Here is a 19,210-nt window from a genome sequence, read left to right as displayed (position 1 = left end):
AATTTTTTGCATTTTTAGTAGAGATGGGGTTTCACCATGTTGACCAGGCTGGTCTTGAACTCCTGACCTCAGATGATTCACCCGCCTTGGCCTCCCACAGTGCTGGGATTACTGGCAGAAGGCACTGCACCCGGCCAAATATTTTATTTTTTGTAGAGATGGGGGTCTCATTGTGTTGCCTAGGCTCATCTCAGACTCCTAGGCTCAAGCAGTCCTCCTGCCTTGGCCTCCAAAGGTGCCAGAATTACAAGCACAAACTACCATACCTGGCCTGTTAAATTTAATTTGTCTAATTTTTTAAAATTTATTTTTTGAGACAGAGTCTTGCTATATTGCCCAGGCTGTTTTCAAACTCCTGGGCTCAAGTGATCCTCCCATCTCAGCCTCCTGAGTAACTGGGACTGCAGACACACACCAGTGGACCTGACCTAAAGTTTTTCTTTTAACAAAGGTCATTAGTCACTTAGTGTTTTTCTAATGTTTGTTTATAATTGAATTCAAAATTATAGCTGGGTGCGGTGGCTCACGCCTGTAATCCCAGCACTTTGGGGGGCCGAGTAGGGTGGATCGCCTGATGTCAGGAGTTCAAGACCAGCCTGGCCAACATGGTGAAACCCTGTCTCTACTAAAAATACAAAAATTTGCCAGATGTGGTGGCAAGTGCCTATAATCCCAGGTATTTGGGAGGCTGAGGCAGGAGAATCACTTCAACCTGGGAGGTGGAGGTTGCAGTGAGTCAAGATGGTGCCATAGCACTCCAGCCTGGGCAACAAGAAATGAAACTGTCTCAAAAAAAACAAAAAAAAAAAATTCAAGATTATGGGTTTTGGGCCAGAATACCACAGACATGATATTGTGTCCTTGTCAGTATATCATATTAGGAGATATGTGATGTAGATATGTTTCAATACTGGTGATGTTAACTCCATCACAGATTTCACTTTGAATTTAGGAAGAGTCTTATGGGATTATACTTTGAGTCTGTGCAAATATCCTATTTGCCTTTGTGCTTTTGCTTACTAATAATTTTACCATTTACTCTTGCTAGCAACTATTATAATAATAATAATATTATATTATTATTAGGGTCTTGCTCTGTTGCCCAGGCTGGAGTGCAGTGGTACAATCATGGCTAATCTCAGCCCCCTACGTAGTTGAGACTATAGACATATGCTACCATGCCTGGCTAATTATTGTAGAGATGAGTTTTCACCGTGTTGTCCAGGCTTGTCTGGAACCCCTGAGCTCAAGTGAGCCTCCTGACTTGTCCTCCCAAAGTGCTGAGATTACAGGCATGAGCCACCACACCCAGCCACCTGGGTGGTATTTGCAACTATTATTGTGGTGGTATTTGCCACAAGGTGGTTTTAAGTTTCTGTCGTCTTTTCTTTCCAGATACTTTTGAGTTCATCTCCTTGTCTGTTAATCCCATTTGTGGGTCCCCAGCTCCGCCTCTAGGTTTATTTACTGGAATTTCCTGTATAAAGGAGCCTTCTGCCCACTCTTAAGTGAGAGTGGGGCTGCTGCCTGGCTGGTTTTTGACGATGATTCATGGCTGCCTCTGTCCAGGGGAGAAATTAGGCCCGTGGAAAGGGAGCAGCCTTCTGACCCTGAAGAAAGGAATTGGATTTCAGTTTTGTCATTTTACTATGAGTTTTGATATGCTTACATTGCCATGAACTTATATAATGATGACACTTTTAAAGTAAAATAGATCATAACATGACTGACTACCTTCTGGGTGATTAGATATACATTAAAAAAAGGAAAAAGGGCCAAGTAGCAACAAAATGAAAACTTAGCCTTCAAATCCAGCTGCTTGTCAAAAGCAGAGAAAGAACACTGTCCTCAAACCCAGCATGAATGAAATGATGACCTTTATGAACTCTGATAGCTTTAGAGAATCAAACAAAGCCTTTTCATTGTTCTTGGCAGGAGCCTCAGGAGTGCCTTTGACTCAAGAACAAAACTTTGATTTGAAAGGGGCTGTGGCTTCTATTTTTCCTTCATAGGAACGAAAACCGCAACCTTTCCTTTCTTACAGAAAACTGCACTCTATAGGTAATGAAATAAAGGCAGGATGTTTTGTTGAATGAATTTCAAGTGTTTTAGGGATGGGAACTCACCATTCCTCACAATGCTTCCTTACAGGAAGGCAAGGGATAGGGAATTATTATTATTCTTTGTATAAAAACCAAGGAGCGGGGGGGGCACTGCTGAAATGAAAGAGAACAAGCTGGCCTCTGCAGACAGGCAGGCTGAGGGTTGGGAGGCTGGACAATTGTAGCCCTCACTGGTCCAGGTTTGTTGGAAGTCTCTCATATAACTTCATTTCAGAACTCTCCCTCCGCTGTTGTCACCTCTCAGCATTTGCTATTCACATATCTAGACTTCCCTTGTTCAAACATAAACCTGGAAATGCACTGCTTCGCTGATCTTCAATCAATTCCTTGGTCAGACTTTAACCCTCCATGCACATTTTATCAACCGACTGCAGAAGAGTGGAAATGAGCCCTCTATTCCTTGTGTTATCCTTTTTGCCATCTGACTATGAGTATTTATCAACACAAATTAGACTGGATTCTTTTTTCAGAGCAGGTAGAATGTGGAAGGAAGAAAGTAGAGAGGAGAGTTGAGGATAGGGCTGCCGTGATGGCTCTGTCCACCCAGATACTGTTGAGTTCATCGCCTTGTCTCTCAAATCCCATCTGCTCATCCCCAGCTCTACCTTGGCCACTCAAGTCCAAGTAATCATTATTTCTCTCCTGGATGACTGTAATAGAGAGAAGCCCTGTATTCACTCTAGCACAATGTTTCCCAAATGGGTAATTTTGTCCCCCTGGGGACATGTCCAATGTCTGGACACATTTTCTTTCTTTTTTCATTTTTTTCAGAGACAGGGTCTCACTCTGTCACCCAGGCAGGAGTGCAGTGGCATGAGCATGGCACCCTGCAGCCTTGACCTACTGGGCTTAAGCGATCCTCTTACCTCAGCCTCCTGAGTAGCTAGGACTATAGGCATGCCCCACCATGCCTAATGGGTTTGTTTTTTGTTTTCTGTTTTTTTTACTTTTTGTAGAGATAGGATCTCTCTATGTTGTCCAGGCTAGTCTTGAACTTTTGGGGTCAAGTGATCTTCCTCTGTCGGCCTCCCAAAGTGTTCGGATTACTGGTGTGAACCGCCATGCCTAGCCTGGACACAGTTTTGGTTGTCACAACTAAGAGGGGGAGAGGTGCAAATGCCATCTACAGAGTAGAGGCCAGAGATGCTGATAAACATGTGGCAATGTGCAGGACAACCTCACACAGTAAAGCATTACCTAACCCCAAATGTCAGTAGTGCTGAGATTGAGAAGCTCTGCTTCTAGTTCCCCTGCAATGCCTCATGTATAGAACCATGATGTTTCCTGAAAGGGCAAGTCAGATCATGTCACTCTATTGCTTATGTTAGGGCACAGAGAATGATACCCAAAAGTATGATACTTGGGCATGCTGAGCATTTTTAAATGAATGGAAATCCGAGGGCCTTAGAAGCTGCTCAGAATCAAGGCCTCTCTAACCTCTTGTTTCTCTCCCCCTGGTGCAGGGAGGAGCTCTCCCTGGAAGTTACTTTATCTCACTGAGGAAAGCTTCTTTCAAAAGAAATGCAATTATCAGTGGCTCACACCTGTAATCCCAGCACTATGGGAGGACAAAGTGGGCAGATTATCTGAGGTCAGGAGCTTGAGACCAGCCTGGTCAACATGGTAAAACCCCATCTCTACTAAAAATACAAAAATTAGCCAGGCATGGTGGTGAACACCTGTAATCCCAGCTACTCAGGAGGCTGAGACATGAGAATCGCTTGAACCTGGGAGGCAGAGGTTGCAGTGAGCCGAGATCATACCACAGCACTCCAGTCTGGCCAACAAGAGCAAAACTCCATCTCAAAAAAATAAAAAAATAAAAAAATAAAAACCCCCTCCCTAGGAAACTCATCAAATAGCCGGGAATGATTAACCACCAGAGAAAAGACTAAAAGTCATCACCATCACCATATCCAACAGACTTCATCTATTCTCCTGAGGGAAGCTCTAAGACATTATCTGGGAGACTTAATCTACATAATAAGACAACCTTTGTTCTCAGTGAAGTTCCACCCCTCCCCTTTCCGAAACTTCCCTCAGAGCTCAGAAAACCTTTGTCCCAGGACATTTTCTGTTCTTTGGGCTCATTCATTATTCCCTCACAATCACCTATGTCCTCCATCTCCCTTTCCCCTATGAAAAGGGTGCTATTTAGGCCTCAACTACCTGGCCCTTCTTTGAGTCTCTTGTGTCCATGGGCACTTTAATAAATTTGTATGCATTTTTTCTTGTTAGCTGCCTATTAGTTTGTTTGAGCTTTCAGAGGGAAAGTTTAAACTTCCCTACACTTAAAACCTTTCAGGCTGGACACCATGGCTCACTCCTATAATCCCAACACTTTGGGAGGCTGAGGTTGAGCAGATTGCTTGAGCCCAGGAATTTGAGACCAACCTGAGCAACATGGCAAAATACCATCTGTATTAAAACAAACAAAAAAACCTCTCAGTGGTTTCCTATTATTCTTAGTGCCAGAGGTGTTTGAACCAGAGCAACTTTATCTTGAATAGGGGCTGGGTAAAATAAGGCTGACACCTACTGGACTGCATTCCCAGGTTAGGCATTCTTAGTCACAGGATGAGATAGGAGGTTGGCACAAAGTACAGGTCACAAAGACCTTGCTGAAAAAAGGTGCGGTAAAGAAGCTGGTCAAAACCCACCAAATCCAAGATGATGACAAAAGTGACCTCTGGTCATCCTGACTGCTCATTATACACTAATTATAATGGATTCGCATGCTAAAAGACACTCCCACCAGCATCATGGCAGTTTACAAATGCCATGACAACATCAGAAAGTTACCCTATATAATCTAAAGGGGGGAACCCTCATTTCCAGAAATTGCCCATCCCTTTCCCAGAAAACTTATGAATAATCCCCACCTTGTTTAGGATATAATCAAGAACTGACCATAAAAATAGCCAACCAGCAGCCCTTGGGGCTGCTCTGCCTATGGAGTAGCCATTCTTTATTCCTTTTCTTTCTTAATAAACTTCCTTTCACTTTATCCACCCAGATACTGTTGAGTTAATTTCTACTGAGGTTTTGCCTTGAATTCTTTCTTGTGCAAGATCCAAGAACCCTCCCTTGGGATCTGGATTGGGACCCCTTTCTGGTAATGTTAGTATGAGAATTAAAACAAAAAATCCCTAGTTCCTTGAACATGCGTGATCCATCCTCCATGCTCCCCCTTTTCTTGTGTGTAGTAGCCGAACTGACTATTCCTTTATTTCTAGAAACCATCATACTTCTTCCCACCTCATGGGTTCTCAACTCATGTGATTCCTTCTTGTAAATAAGTTCCCTTGTTCTTACCAGCCTCTCCCCTTTTGCCTACTTACAATAGCCTTTGAACCCCTCAGAAGACCTCAGCTCAAAGCTTACTGCATCACAGAATCTCTCCCTGACCACCACGCTGTGAAGTAGCCTGGGAAGAAAGGCCATCTCAGCTCTTCCAGCTGTCCTACCTGAAGCCTGAACATGTGAGTGAGACCACTGTGGACTCCCAGCTCTTGCTGAGCCCTCAGCTTTCTGCAGCTGTAGGAATGAGTCCACGTGAGGCCAGTGGCAGAACTACCTGATCAACCTTCACAATTGTGCTAAATAAATAAGTAAACGATGACTGTTTTTAATCACCTGTGTCTTAGGGTGGATTGCTATGTAGTAACAGATGCCTGATTCATTCTTCTTTTTTTTGAGACAGAGTCTTGTTCTGTCGCCCAGGCTGGAGTGCAGTGGTGCCATCTCGGCTCACTGCAACTTCCTTCTCCTGGGTTCAAGCAATTCTCCTACCTCAGCCTCCCGAGTAGCAACTCCTACCTCAGGCGCCGGCCATCACACCCAGCTAATTTTTGCATTTTTAGTAGAGATGGGGTTTCACCACGTTGGCCAGGCTGGTCTCGAACTCCTGACCTCAGGTGATCTGCCCACCTCGGCCTCCCAAAGTGCTGGAATTACAGGTGTGAGCCACTGCACCTGGCCAACCTCAACCTCATTCATTCTTTTTTTTTTTTTTTTTTTGAGATGGAGTCTCGCTCTGTCACCCAGGCTGGAGTGCAGTGGCGTGATCTTGGCTCACTTGAAGCTCTGCCTCCTGGGTTCAAGCAATTCTCCTGCCTCAGCTTCCTGAGTAGCTGGGACTACAGGAGCCCACCACCATACCTGGCTAATTTTTTGTATTTTTAGTAGACATGGGGTTTCACCGTGTTAGCCAGGATGGTCTCTGTGAGGCCTCTGAGCCAAAGCTAAGTCATCACATCCCCTGTGACCTGCACATACACATCTAGATGGCCGGTTTCTGCCTTAAGTGATGACATTCCACCACAAAAGAAGTGAAAGTGGCCTGTTCCTGCCTTCACTGATGACACTACCTTGTGAAATTCCTTTTCCTGGCTCATCCTGGCTCAAAAGCTCCCCTACTGAGCACCTTGGGACGCCCCCACCCCTGCCTGCCAAAGAACAACCCCCTTTGACTGTAATTTTCCTTTACCTACCCCAATCCTATAAAACTAAAACTACAAAAATTAGCTGGGCGTGGTGATGCACACCTGTAATCCTAGCTACTTGGGAGGCTGAGACAGGAAGATTGCTTGAACCCAGGAGGCAGAGCTTGCAGTGAGCTGAGATCATGCCACTGCACTCCAGCCTGGGTGACAGAGCGAGACTCTGTCTCAAAAAAAAAAAAAAAAAAAAAGAAAGGGCAACAGTGGAACAAAGGGATTGCAGGGACGCAAAAATGATACCACGCTGTTTATGATATCGCTGTTTATGTCAGGAGCACAGGGTTCTAACACCAGGGCATTCCCATTGTCACCCAAGAAGACCACAGGCATGATGCGGATGACTGTGAGACACACTGGGTCAAACAACAGGCCCGGGAACTTCAGAAATGGTGCAAGAAGGCAAAAGATCCCATCAGAACTGCTGAAGGGGAAAAAATAAAATCCTCTAACACAACCACACACACATCACAGGAAGCTGCCAAGCAGGATTTAGCCCACCCGGGTCTTCAGTGCCCTGCTCGGCACTGTACGTAAGCACAACCTGAACATCAGCCATTGGGTCCGCCAGGTTGGAAGTGGAGGAAGTGATCCAAAAAAGTTGCCTGGAAAGTGTATTTATTCTGGAGTTTTGGTAGCCTACCTAGCAGCGAGGGTGGCAAAGCTACAAAATTGCCATGGAGACCTAAATCAGCTTTAGAGATTTAGCACAGATTCCTGGGCTAATAAGTACTATTAATCTAGACAAGGAGACTGATAACCACAAATAGACAGAATATTTAATATATTGTAAGCAACATAAGATCCTGGTAGTAAGAGGAAAACATCAATAGCTGTTGTTTTGATTTTGGGAGAGTTTTTTTTTTTTTTTTTAATCAGTTCATTAACGATTACAGGTAGATAAAATGCTCTATACCCCATTTGGTCTGTAAGCCAGCAGCACCATCACCATCTGGGTGGTGTAAGAAATGCAGATTATCAGGCCCACTGAATTGGAATCAGCATTTTGTTGTTGTTGTTGTTGTTGTTAAGATGGAGTCTTGCTCTGTTGCCCAGGCTGGAGTGCAGTGGCGTGATCTTGGCTCACTGCAACCTCCATCTCCCAGGTTTGAGCAATTCTCCTACCTCAGCCTCCCAAGTAGCTGGGATCACAGGCAAGCACCACCATACCCGACTAATTTTTGTATTTTTAGTGGAGATGGGGTTTCATCATGTTGGCCAGGCTTGTCTGGAACTCCTGACCTCAAGTGATCTGCCCACCTCAACCTCCCAAAGAGCTGAGATCACAGGCGGGAGCCACTGCGCCTAGCCTGGAATCAGCATTTCAACAAGACTCCCATGTGATTCACGTGATTGTTAAAGATTGTGAGGCACTGACCTAGGCCACTTAAAAATTACTATAAATAGGCTGGGTGCAGTGGCTCAAGCCTGTAATCTCAGTTCTTTGGGAGGCCAGGGCGGCTGGATTGATTGGGCTCAGGAGTTCAAAACTAGTCTGGGCAACATGGTGAAACCGGATCTCTACTAAAAATACAAAAGCTAGCTGGGCATGCTGATGCGTGCCTGTGGTGCCAGCTACTCAGGAGGCTGAGGTGGGAGGACTGATGCCTGGGAGGTTGAGGCTGCAGCAAGCCACGATTGCGCCACTGCATTCCAGCTCGTGTGACAGAGACCTTGTCCCCCGCTTTGAGAATTTTCACTAATTACTGGGAGTTCTCACTTCTCTTTTTACTTTCTGAGTCTCTGCGAGACAGAGCGATACTGTTTTATGTAACACACTTGTCCTGAAGTTTTCTGATGAACGATGGTAGCTACAAAACCTTTTATCATTTGAAGGAACAAGTGTAATACACAGGGGAGCAGCAAGCAACTTTCTATTACCAGTAATATACTTATAATGAGGGTTTTAAATTTTTATAGCTGGAAACTATTTTCTAAATGAAGACCGAGGATCAAACCTGTGTTAAACTTGTACAGGCACATGTATCAACTTTGTCATGTCCTAAGCAGGTTAGTTTTGTCACTGGGTCTGAAAAGCTTTTTCTTAGCGAGTAACACAGTATTTTTTAATAACAGAAGTTTTTAAGAGCCAGATGCTTGAACTTGGGGTATCTGTTTGGGGAAAGAGTTAGTTAAAGTAAAGTTATCTTGAGGCATTAACTCTTTTGCTTCTCAAGGCCATTGGTCTCCTATGTTAGCCTTTTTGTAAACATAACATGAAGAAATATCTAGGCTGCCAGCAATGTTTTCAGCCAACTGAGCAAATAGGCTTTTTCTGTTTTTGCTAAAGGAAGAGGTGCTGGTAACTTCTGGTTTATATGTTTAAAGAATGACTGTAAGACTCGGAATTGTTGCTGGACTGGACGGGTCTGGGTTTCCTAAGTGGTATGTGTACAGTGGGGACACCTTATATAGGTGTTTCTTCTAGCGTGGTTATGGGGGGTAACAACAACAAAACAATGTACAGCAAGGACAAAAGAGGTCCTTATCTGGGAAAAAGGTTGAATACAGCGACAGAACAATAGGAAAACAGTTAGTATTGCAGGAAAACTATTAAGACTTTTAACTACATTTACTTGCTTGACAAGTCCTCAAGCTTCGGCCATGTGTAGACTAGTCAGCTGCCGGTGTGTGACTAGAGCAGGGCTTGTTGTCTCCTCAAGCTTCAGCCGTGCATAGACTGATCAGTATCCAGAGTGACCAGAACAGGGCTGTCATCCTCAGCAGCAGCTTGGTCTCGTCTCAGGATCAGCCAGGTTGGATGATCTGTGTCCTGCTGGCTGGTCCACTTGTCCTGAGCTGCCGGTGTCAGCTGACTGTGGTGGATCCAAGACACAACACCTGCAACTTTAACAGCAGTGGGAGTGGACAAGGTTACAGTATAGGGCCCATCCTATATGGGTCCTAGAAAAATTAGATTTTACTTTAAACAGAGTCACTAGATTTAAAGGGGTGTCAGGCTTATAGGCATTTTCATTTATTTAATTATGAACACTTTGTATGGCTATTTTTAAAACCTGCATTTGCTTTCTTAAGGTTAATTTCTTTAGTTTCTGGAGGTCACCTTTAATTTGACCTATGATTTGGGGGTGGCCAACCACACAAAATCTTATAGGGCAAATACCTACTTTGTTTGATGGGGGTGCACCTGACTCAGAGGAGGACCATAAGCAAAAACCTGATTTTATTTTAAATGAGCAAACAAGCACTCGCATGTACTGATAGCCTCCAGCACGGGGCAGTTCTGTAAAGTCTATAAGCAAGTTTTCACAAGGTATGGTTCTTTTTACTGTGTAAGTTTCTTAGAGGAGGGCTTCTTCTCCCTCCACCCCCGCTTTGTAACTCTATTTAGTGGCTTAGCCTTCAGTGAGAAATTGGAATCCAGATACGGCAGAATCTTGCGGCTTTTAACTTCTAATGTGACCATGGGCTCCTGGGAGCCTAATGAGAAGGTGCGTAGTCTGCCCAGTCTTTACATTATTCAGCTCCTGTCAGTCTGATCAGCTCAGTATTTGGTTCCTCCAAGGTGCAGCAGCCCTTGGCTGATGGCCTCTTTGTCTTGCGGCCTTGGCCATTTCCTTTATTGCCTTTTTGAACATTTACCCTTCTAGTGTCCTTTTCTTTTTGCATCTCGCACATTAATCTCTCTCTAGCCTGGTCCGGCTCTTGCATCTTTGCCTAACTTGACTTCTTTCATATCTACATCCACGTCCACGTCCTCTCACGTTGCTAATTTCTCTTTTTTTACACTTACTCTTAGTCTTTTTCTTTTGCTCTTTCCCAGGTTTGTTTCTTTGTTACAGTTAACATACACCTCGATGGCCACTTTTATAGACTAGGTGGTATTCACGCCTGCAGCTTCTGCTTGATATTACCATGGACTTGCTTTACAAATGCAGTATTCACTATATACTGATTTTCAGCAGCCTCAGGGTTAAATGGGGTGTAAAGCCAGAATGCTTTATACAGTCTCTTATAAAACTGACTTAGGCTCTTGTCAGGTCCTTGAAGCATTCCTGGAATCTTTTTTTATATTACTTGCTTTTTTCTACCAACTCTTAGCCTCTGCAGAAGTGCTTCTCAGTACCTCTGTAAATGCTGAAGCTGAGTTGCATTCTCTGGGTGTTTTCTTCCCCTTTTTCCTAGAGTTTAATAGGCTCTTTTCTTTATATAATTCTCCATGCACTTGGAGGGTTAAACAGGCATACCGAGAGTCAGTGTAAATGTTTACAGTTTTACCTTTACTGAGTTCTAGGGCCCGAATTAAAGCAATGAGCTCAGCTTAACGACAGCGTCCAGGGTTACCACCGCATATTCTGCACATCTCTCTCCTTGTGGGTTGATGAAGCTGTTCCCATCCACATAGAGCTCCTAGTCTACTGATGCCCAAGGCTGGTCCCGGAGGTCAGGTCTGCTGGAGTAAACTTGAGTCCATCACCTCTACACAGTCGTGCTCGACAGGGCTCTAGCTGCCGGGAGCAAGGTGGTGGGTTCAGGGTGTTTCCAGTTTAGTAGATCAATGGTTGAAAAGGGCTGATAGATGAAAGTCTGTTGCCATCCCCGCCATGTGGGCCTGGTCATTGTAATAGACAGGTCCTCGTGTCTCCCTGAGAGGGAGCTCCTGAATCTCGTTTCTGAGGGAGCTGTTGGCCTCGGTAAAGCACGGTAGGCTGGGACATATGGAGAAAGAATTACTATTATCTCTGGCAGCTCCTGCAAAACTGGCTTCTCTTGCTGTTTCTGGGACTCCCTTTTCTAACTCTGTGTCTGCTGGTGAAGCTGCTCTTACTTTTACTTTTGGCTTTTTTGCAATAAGCTGTTAAACAGGGCTAAATTTATGCTGGTTTTGTCTATATTATATTTAACCATGAGTCAACATAAAGGAATTTGATCTAGGTACACTGGCTGTGCTCTGACCCCTGTCACCACCTTAAATACATGGCCAATTGTTCTTTGTCTATATTTCCTTCGGTGGGCCATCCAACACCAAAAGAAGGCAGTTCTAATTCACACAGAGATCTTAACCTCTAAGGGATTAACTTAACTCTATAATCTCCTGCAAAACCTTTCTTAAGGTTCTGTAACATGCATTTTAATAGAGTAAGTTTTGATGATTTGATGACTTTCCTTTTCTCTTGTTGAAATTTTTTAACACAGTTCCTAGCGGAGTGGGCTTACTTTGTGTCTGATCTATTCTTCTCTCAAGACAAAACAACATTCACACTACAAGAAGGAAAGGTTCAAAGTCACTCACTCACCTAATTCACACTAAATCAAAATCAAAGCTAAAACCAAAGTGTTGTTAAAGGCACACCTGTTGGTCAAGCAATTTAAGCCAAAGTCAAAATCAGAACCAAAACCAAAGTGCCAATAAAGGCACCCCTGTTTATCAAGCAATTCAAGTCAAGTCAAAATCAAAACTAAAACCAAAGTATCGAGCAATTAATTCAAGTCAAGTCAAAAACAAAAACCAAAGTGCCGGTACAGGCACGCCATGGGTGATCAGGCCACGCTTCCACTCAAATGGAGTGGGCAAGTTCCAAAGACCAGTCTTACCAAGTTTCAGATGTCCGGACTTAAAGTGCCAGTTCCTTCCCGGTGTTCAGCCACTGTGTTGATCCCCCACAGGGGCCTGCTGTGCACTGCTCTGACGACGCGTTCCACCGGGGCAAATGCCTACCCTGGAGCGCTCTCAGGATCCGCATCGCTCAAGCTGGCCAGAGTCCCCTGCAGGGATACTCTACAGGGCAGGCATAAGCTGCCTAAGAGGCTGCCTCAACCGTCCTTTAATCACCTCGCTTCCCGGTCAGGGAACCATGAAATGCAGCAGGACAAGCCGCAGACAAAACTCCTCAGACACCGGATTAAGGAAGGAAGAGGTTTTTTATTCGGCTAGGAGCGTCAGCAGACTCGCATCTTAAGAGCCTTGCTCCCCAAAAAAGAAATACTTGGCCTTTTTAAAGGCTTAGAACTTTAAGGGGTCCACGTGAAAGGGTCGTGATAAATAGAGCAAGCATGGGAAATGTGACTGGGGCCTACATGCATCAGCTAACAGAACAAAAAGTTTTACAATGCTTTTTTTCCCAAACAGTGTCTAGGATTTACAGATAACACAAGTAGTTAAGTCAGGGGTTGATATTATTATTACTTTGTTTAACTCCTAGGGCCGGGTGGTGGTGCCAAGGTTGTCTAGCTATTTATCTTACTTTTGCTCCTTTCTCTCTTTCCTCCTGTCTTGTGAACTAGGCAAGGTGAGGGAAGGAGAGCAGCAGGAGTAGTAGTGGTCTCTTTCCTTAAAATAAAATAAAAAAAGTTATCATAAATAATAAAGTCACACTTTGGGAGGCCGAGACGGGCGGATCATGAGGCCAGGAGATCGAGACCATCCTGGCTAACACAGTGAAACCCCGTCTCTACCAAAAAAATACAAAAAACTAGCCGAGCGAGGTGGCGGGCGCCTGTAGTCCCAGCTACTCGGGAGGCTGAGGCAGGAGAATGACGTAAACCCGGGAGGCGGAGCTTGCAGTGAGCTGAGATCCAGCCACTGTACTCCAGCCCGGGCGACAGAGTGAGACTCCATCTCAAAAAAAATAAATAAATAAATAAATAATAATAATAATAATAAAGTCACAAGAGAATGGCTTGAACCCAGAAGTCGGAGGTTGCAGTGAGCCGAGATCACCATTGTACTTCAACCTGGGCAACAGAGCAACATCTCAAAAAAAAAAAAAAAAAAAAATTGAAGAAAAATTAAACGGCCAGGCACAGTGGCTGATGGCTATAATTCCAGCATTTGGGGAGGCCAAGGCGGGAGGATCGCTTGAGCCCAGGAATTCAAGATCAGCCTGGGCAACATAGTGAAACCCCATCTCTATTTAAAAAAATTAAAATGCTGCTTTTTTTTCTTTACTTGAGAGGAAAGCCAAGGATTATGAGCGTCTTGAAAAACTGAAACTCCAACAATAGCTCAAGGATAAGATGAAGGTTGAAATTCAACACCGAGCTCATGTCAGGTAGAAAAGGATTCTGCTAATAGGAAGAAGTGAGGCTTGCTCTGTGTAACAGCTGGATGTATTCAGGCAAAATAAATGCCTTGTGGTCACTGGCTGCACCTCGCACTTTATATGTCATTGCTCACAGCAGGGATGTGGTTCAGAACACAGCTGTTACCACAAATTTAAAAAGTGGCCAGGTGTGGTGGCCCACACCTGTAATCCCAGCCTTTGGGAGGCCGAGGTGAGTGGATCACCTGAAGTCAGGAGTTGGAGACCAGCCTGGCCAATATGGTAAAACCTCATCTCTACTGAAAAAAAAAAAAAAAAATTAGTTGTGCCTGGTGTTGTGCACCTGTACTCCCAGCTACTCAGAAGGTTGAGGCAGGAGAATTGCCTGGGGGCCAAGGTTGCAGTGAGCGGGGATCACGCCACTGCACTCCAGCCTGAGACTCTGTCTCAAACAAAAGGAAAAGAAAAAACAAAACAAAAAAAAACTCCACAGAGGTAGCCCTCACGGGTAATCGAGAAGCAGAAGATCGTTCAGGTTGTAGCACAGTTGAGCCAGCAGTTGAGCTGTTACACCCCATCAACAGGCACCTACCACTTCTTAGTTACTCACCTCCTCTCTCTGTTTACTGATTCTGCTGAAGGACTCAATATATGTCCACTGAAAGAGAACAAATGGTCCCACCAGTAATCAGTTAACATAAGGGGCCCTGTGAGGAAGAGCCTTCAGGCCACTGTACCCATAGGCTACTGGCCACCCCATAAAGGATGATGAGTCAGGTCCCCCCATTGTCTGGCTAGGTGGTGGTCCATCTGGATGGCCATCCGTGTGTAAAGACCCACTCAGAAGGGACTGTTGGCAGTACTTTGAGGCTTCTAGGAAGGGAATTAGGGCTGGTCGTGGAGGTTCGTGCCTGTAATCCTAGCACTTTGGGAGGCTGAGGCAGGAGCATTACTTGAGCTCAGGAGTTCAAGACTGGCCTGGGTAACATAGTGAGATCCTGTCCTATAAAATTTTGTTTTGTTTTATTTTATTTACTTATTTATTTTTGAGATGCAGTCTTGCTCTGTTGCCCAGCTGGAGTGCAGTGGTGCGATCTCAGCTCACTGCAACCTCTGCCTCCTAGGTTCAAGCAGTTCTCCTGGCTTAGCCTCCCGAGTAACTGGGATTACAGGTGCACGCCACCATGCCTGGCTAATTTTTGTATTTTTTAAGTAGAGATAGGGTTTCACCATGTGCCAGACTGGTCTCAAACTCCTGACCTTGTGATCCGCCCACCTTGGCCTCCCAAAGTGTTGGGATTACAGGCGTGAGCCACAGCACCATGCCAACTTTTTTTTCTTTTTTTTTAAAGGAAGGGAGTTGGCCTCTCCAGCAGAAATGTTCTTAACATGTCATTCAACTGCCTTAAAAATCTAGTTTCAGCCCACTTTCCCTGTCTTTGTTGTGATTCCTCTTTCTTTTCTTTCTTTTTTTTTTTTTTTTTTTTTTTTGAGATACAGTCTCAGTCTGTCACCCAGGTTGGAGTGCTATGGCGCGATCTTGGCTCACTGCAACCTCCACCTCCCAGGTTCAAGTGATTCTCCTGCCTCAGCCTCCCAAGTAGCTGGGATTACAGGTGCCCCCCACCACACCTGGCTAATTTTTCTATTTTTAGTAGAGACGGGATTTCACCATATCAACCAGGCTGGCCTTGAACTCCTGACCTCAGGTGCCTCGCTCACCTCTGCCTCCCAAAGTTCTGGGATTAAGGTATGAGCTACCATGCCTGGCCTGTCATTCCTCTTTCATTAATACTCTACATTTCAGTAAAAGGTGTACCACTTAGAGTCCCTGTATATATCTCATCTTTGCACGTGCTGTTCTCTCCCCAAGGGTGCCATTTCTCTACCATCATATTTAGAAGGTGTCCCATCCCTCAAGGCTCAGCACATGAATCTTCCTTTATATAAGCAGGGTAGGAATGATGACCCCTGTTTTACAGGCATGAGATTGAAGCACAGAGGTATTTGATGCCTCGCCAAAAATACGTTATTGCCAAAACATGATGTCAGGATTTAATCCCAGGCCCCTTGACTCTCCAGTAGCTCAATGCTCACCCCGAAGTTTGGCAGAGCACCATGAAAACACAACATGAGTGCCAAATCTGCCCTTGCATTAAGGATTTCAACCCACTGTATTGTATTATTAGAGACAATACAAGGAAATGATGCATGAGGATACAGAGATGACATTTCTGCTAAAGCTTCAATTAACTGATGATGGTATGGAAAGGTGAATATCCAACAAACATTTCAAAAGTAAAAAAGCAGGCCAGGCATGGTGGCTTATGCCTGTAATTTCAGCACTTTGGGAGGCCAAGGCAAGCGGATCACTTAAGGCCAGGAGTTTGAGACCAGCTTGACCAACAGGGTGATACCCCTTCCCTATTACAAAAAAAAAAAAAAAAAAGGCAGGCCAGGCACGGTGGCTCACACAGGTAATCCCAGCACTTTGGGAGGCCAAGGCAGGTGGATCACCTGAGGTCAGGAGTTCTAGACCAGCCTGACCAACATGGCGAAACCTATCTCTACTAAAAATACAAAAATTAGCCAGGTCTGGAGGTGGGCTCCTGTAATCCCAGCAACTTGGGAGGCTGAGGCAGGAGAATCACTTGAACCTGGGAGGTGAAGGTTGCAGTGAGCCGAAATCACGCCATTGCACTCCAGCCTGGGCGACAGAGTGAGACTCTGTCTCAGAAAAAAAAAAATAGCCAGGCGTGGTGGCACATGCCTGTATTCCAGCTACTTGGGAGGCTGAGGCAGGAGAATTGCTTGAACCCGGTAGGCAGAGGTTGCAATGAGCTGAGATGGTGCCACTGCACTCCAGCCTGGGCAAGAGAGCAAGATTCTACCTCAAAAAAAAAAAATAAAATAAACAAAAGTAAAACAAGCAAAAATTAGATAAGAGTTTCTCTAACAGTTTAAAACTCAGATAAATCAGAGTTAGTCATAAACAGAAATTCTGAAAGAGAAAAAAAACACAAGGTGTTTATATATTAGGGATAAATATGTTTCAAAGAATATAGCTAGGCTGGGCGTGGTGGCTCACGTTTGTAATCCCAGCACTTTGGGAGGCCGAGGCAGGTGGATCACATGCGGCCAGGAGTTTGAGATCAGCCTGGCCAACCTGGTGAAACCCCATCTCTATTACAAATGCAAAAAATTAGCCAGACATGTGGCATGTGCCTGTAGTCCTAGCTACTCGGGAGGCTGACGTACGAGAATCCCTTCAGCCCAGGAGGTGGAGGTTACAGTGAGCTGAGATCGCATCACTGCGCTGCAGTCTGGGTGACAGAGTGAGGCTCTGTCTCAATAAATAAATAAATAAATAAATAAATAAATAAAGGTATATAGCTATTGGTTTTTTCATTTTAAAAATATGTAGGGGAGCATTTGAGAGTGAACATGTATAATGAAGCAGAATATAAATAGTTCTTAAGGGTCCATGGTCCATGGTCATCCCACTCTGTTTGGCAACACTTGGGTTGGGATGCCCAATGGGTGTACTTGACAAGCTGAGCAGATTTAGATCTGAATTGATTCTGGGGCTCTTGGGTCCACTGCTGGGGGGTTCCAGTGTCTGATATCAGCCACGAGAATCCGTTTTTCCAAGGAGGCCTGTTGCCTTATCTTGTATGTAGAGCATAACAAATTGCAACTCGGATTTTCCAAGGGTGTCAAAGGAAAGAGAAGGTCCACTTTCTCTTCCTGATTGTTATTGCCACCATACATTCTGGACAAAAACATGGGCACCAGTGACTTCTTTTACATCCTGCAGAAAAGCAGCACAAGAAATATATACAGAGCTTTTACTGAAAAAAAAAAATGAGATTGCAAAAGGAAAGTAACCCTGCCTGATAAAATAGTTTCTTTATAAATGTTAATTAATTAATTTTTATTTTTAGAGATGGGGGTCTCACTATGTTGCCCGGACTGGTCTTGAACTCCTGGGCTCAAGCCATCTTTCTGCTTTGACCTTCCAAATTGTAGGTATTACAGGTGTGAGCCACTGTACCCAGCCAAAATAATTTCATCAACAGCTACGATACTAAGATTTGTGCGCTTTAGGGTAAATACGTAAATTGATTTTCCCCCCAAAATGCTGCCTATGATCTTTGTTATCCCCAAACTGGTCTATGTTATCCTCTTTCCCTTAATGAATTCTCAAAGTGATTCTATATTTTTTTCAGTTTATAAGGCTCAGCTCTGTTCACTTACAACTTCAATCTCACATTCTACTCAAGTTTCTCACCTGTCAACCAAGCAAGTTAGCCTCAAGGCCCTAGATCAGGGTGTCTCAACGTCAGCGCTACTGACATTTGAGGGGCTGTCCTGTACATTGTTAGATATTTGGCAGCATCCTTGATCGGTACCTACTAGATACCAGCAGCACCCTCCCCACAGTAGTGACAATCAGAAATGCCTCCAAGCATTGCCGAATGTCCCCTGTGAGTGCAGATCACCCCCATTTGGGAGACACGGTTCTGGATGTTTGGAATGCTTGTGTGGGGATTTTGGTATGTTCTGGTTTCCACACACCTCTTCCTCTTCCCTTCTTCTGGTGCCAAAATTCCTGAATTAAGAAATTGCGGCTAGGCCCAGTGGCTCATGCCTATAATCCTGGCGCTTTGGGAGGCCGAGGCAAGCAGATCACTTGAGGTCAAGAGTTTGAAACCAGCCATGACCAAGATGGTGAAATCCTGTCTCTACTAAAAATACAAAAAATTAGCCGGGCATGGTGGCACACAGCTGTAATCCTAGTTACTGGGGAGGCTGAGGCAGGACAATTGCTTGAACCCGGGAAGCAGAGGTTGCAGTGAGCCGAAATCGCACCACTGCAGTGAGCTTGGGTGACAGAGGGAAACTGTCTCAAAAAAAAAAAAAGAAAGAAAGAAATTGAAATCTAGCTATTCATTTATTTTATTTGCAGTTGGAGAAGAGGTAGGGTGGAGATATAGGAACAACTGAATTTAATATTTTGATAAATTATCTTACCATAATAGCGTCTTCTCATTAAACATCTTCTATGTTCCAGGAATTGTAATAAACACTGTCGCATAAACAATAATCCTATGAGACCAGGCGCGGTGGCTCACGCCCATAATCCCAGCACTTTGGGAGGCCAAGGTGGGCGGATCACAAGGTCAAGAGTGCAAGACAAGCCTGGCCAATATGGTGAAACCCCATCTCTATTGAAAATAGAAAAATTAGCCGGGGGTGGTGGGGAGCACCTGTAATCCCAGCTACTTGGGAGACTGAGGCAGGAGAATCCCTTGAACCCAGGAGGCAGAGGTTACAGTAAGCTGAGATCGCACGCCACTGTACTCCAGCCTGGGCAACAGGGTGAGACTCTGTCTCATAAAAACAAACAAACAAAAAACAATAACCCTATGAATTAGGTACTACTTTTGTGTCCATATTACAGATGAGAAACTGATTTCAGCAAATATAAGTGAATTTCCCAGGGTGGTTCATCTGGACTCAGAACAGCTGTAAAAGAAGATATGAATATAAATCTAGGCCATCTGGGTTATAGGGCACAAAG

At 44.6% G+C, this 19,210-nt stretch overlaps 1 long non-coding RNA gene across 1 annotated transcript; it reads right to left on the bottom strand.

Moving 5' to 3' along the window:
• Positions 1-8,196: 8,196 nt before the first annotated feature.
• On the bottom strand, positions 8,197-18,831 carry LOC116270501. Its single transcript, XR_004178534.1, has 3 exons — positions 18,661-18,831; positions 14,237-14,284; positions 8,197-11,292 (listed from the first exon to the last, which is right to left on the bottom strand). It is a non-coding gene; the product is annotated as an uncharacterized LOC116270501 (long non-coding RNA).
• Between the last annotated feature and the right edge of the window lie 379 nt (positions 18,832-19,210).

This window comes from Papio anubis, chromosome 15, assembly GCF_008728515.1.
Source record: "Papio anubis isolate 15944 chromosome 15, Panubis1.0, whole genome shotgun sequence".
Classification (NCBI taxonomy): Eukaryota; Metazoa; Chordata; class Mammalia; order Primates; family Cercopithecidae; genus Papio; species Papio anubis.
The sequence above is the reverse complement of the archived record's forward strand: the minus strand, read 5'-3'. Positions and strand labels throughout refer to the sequence as shown.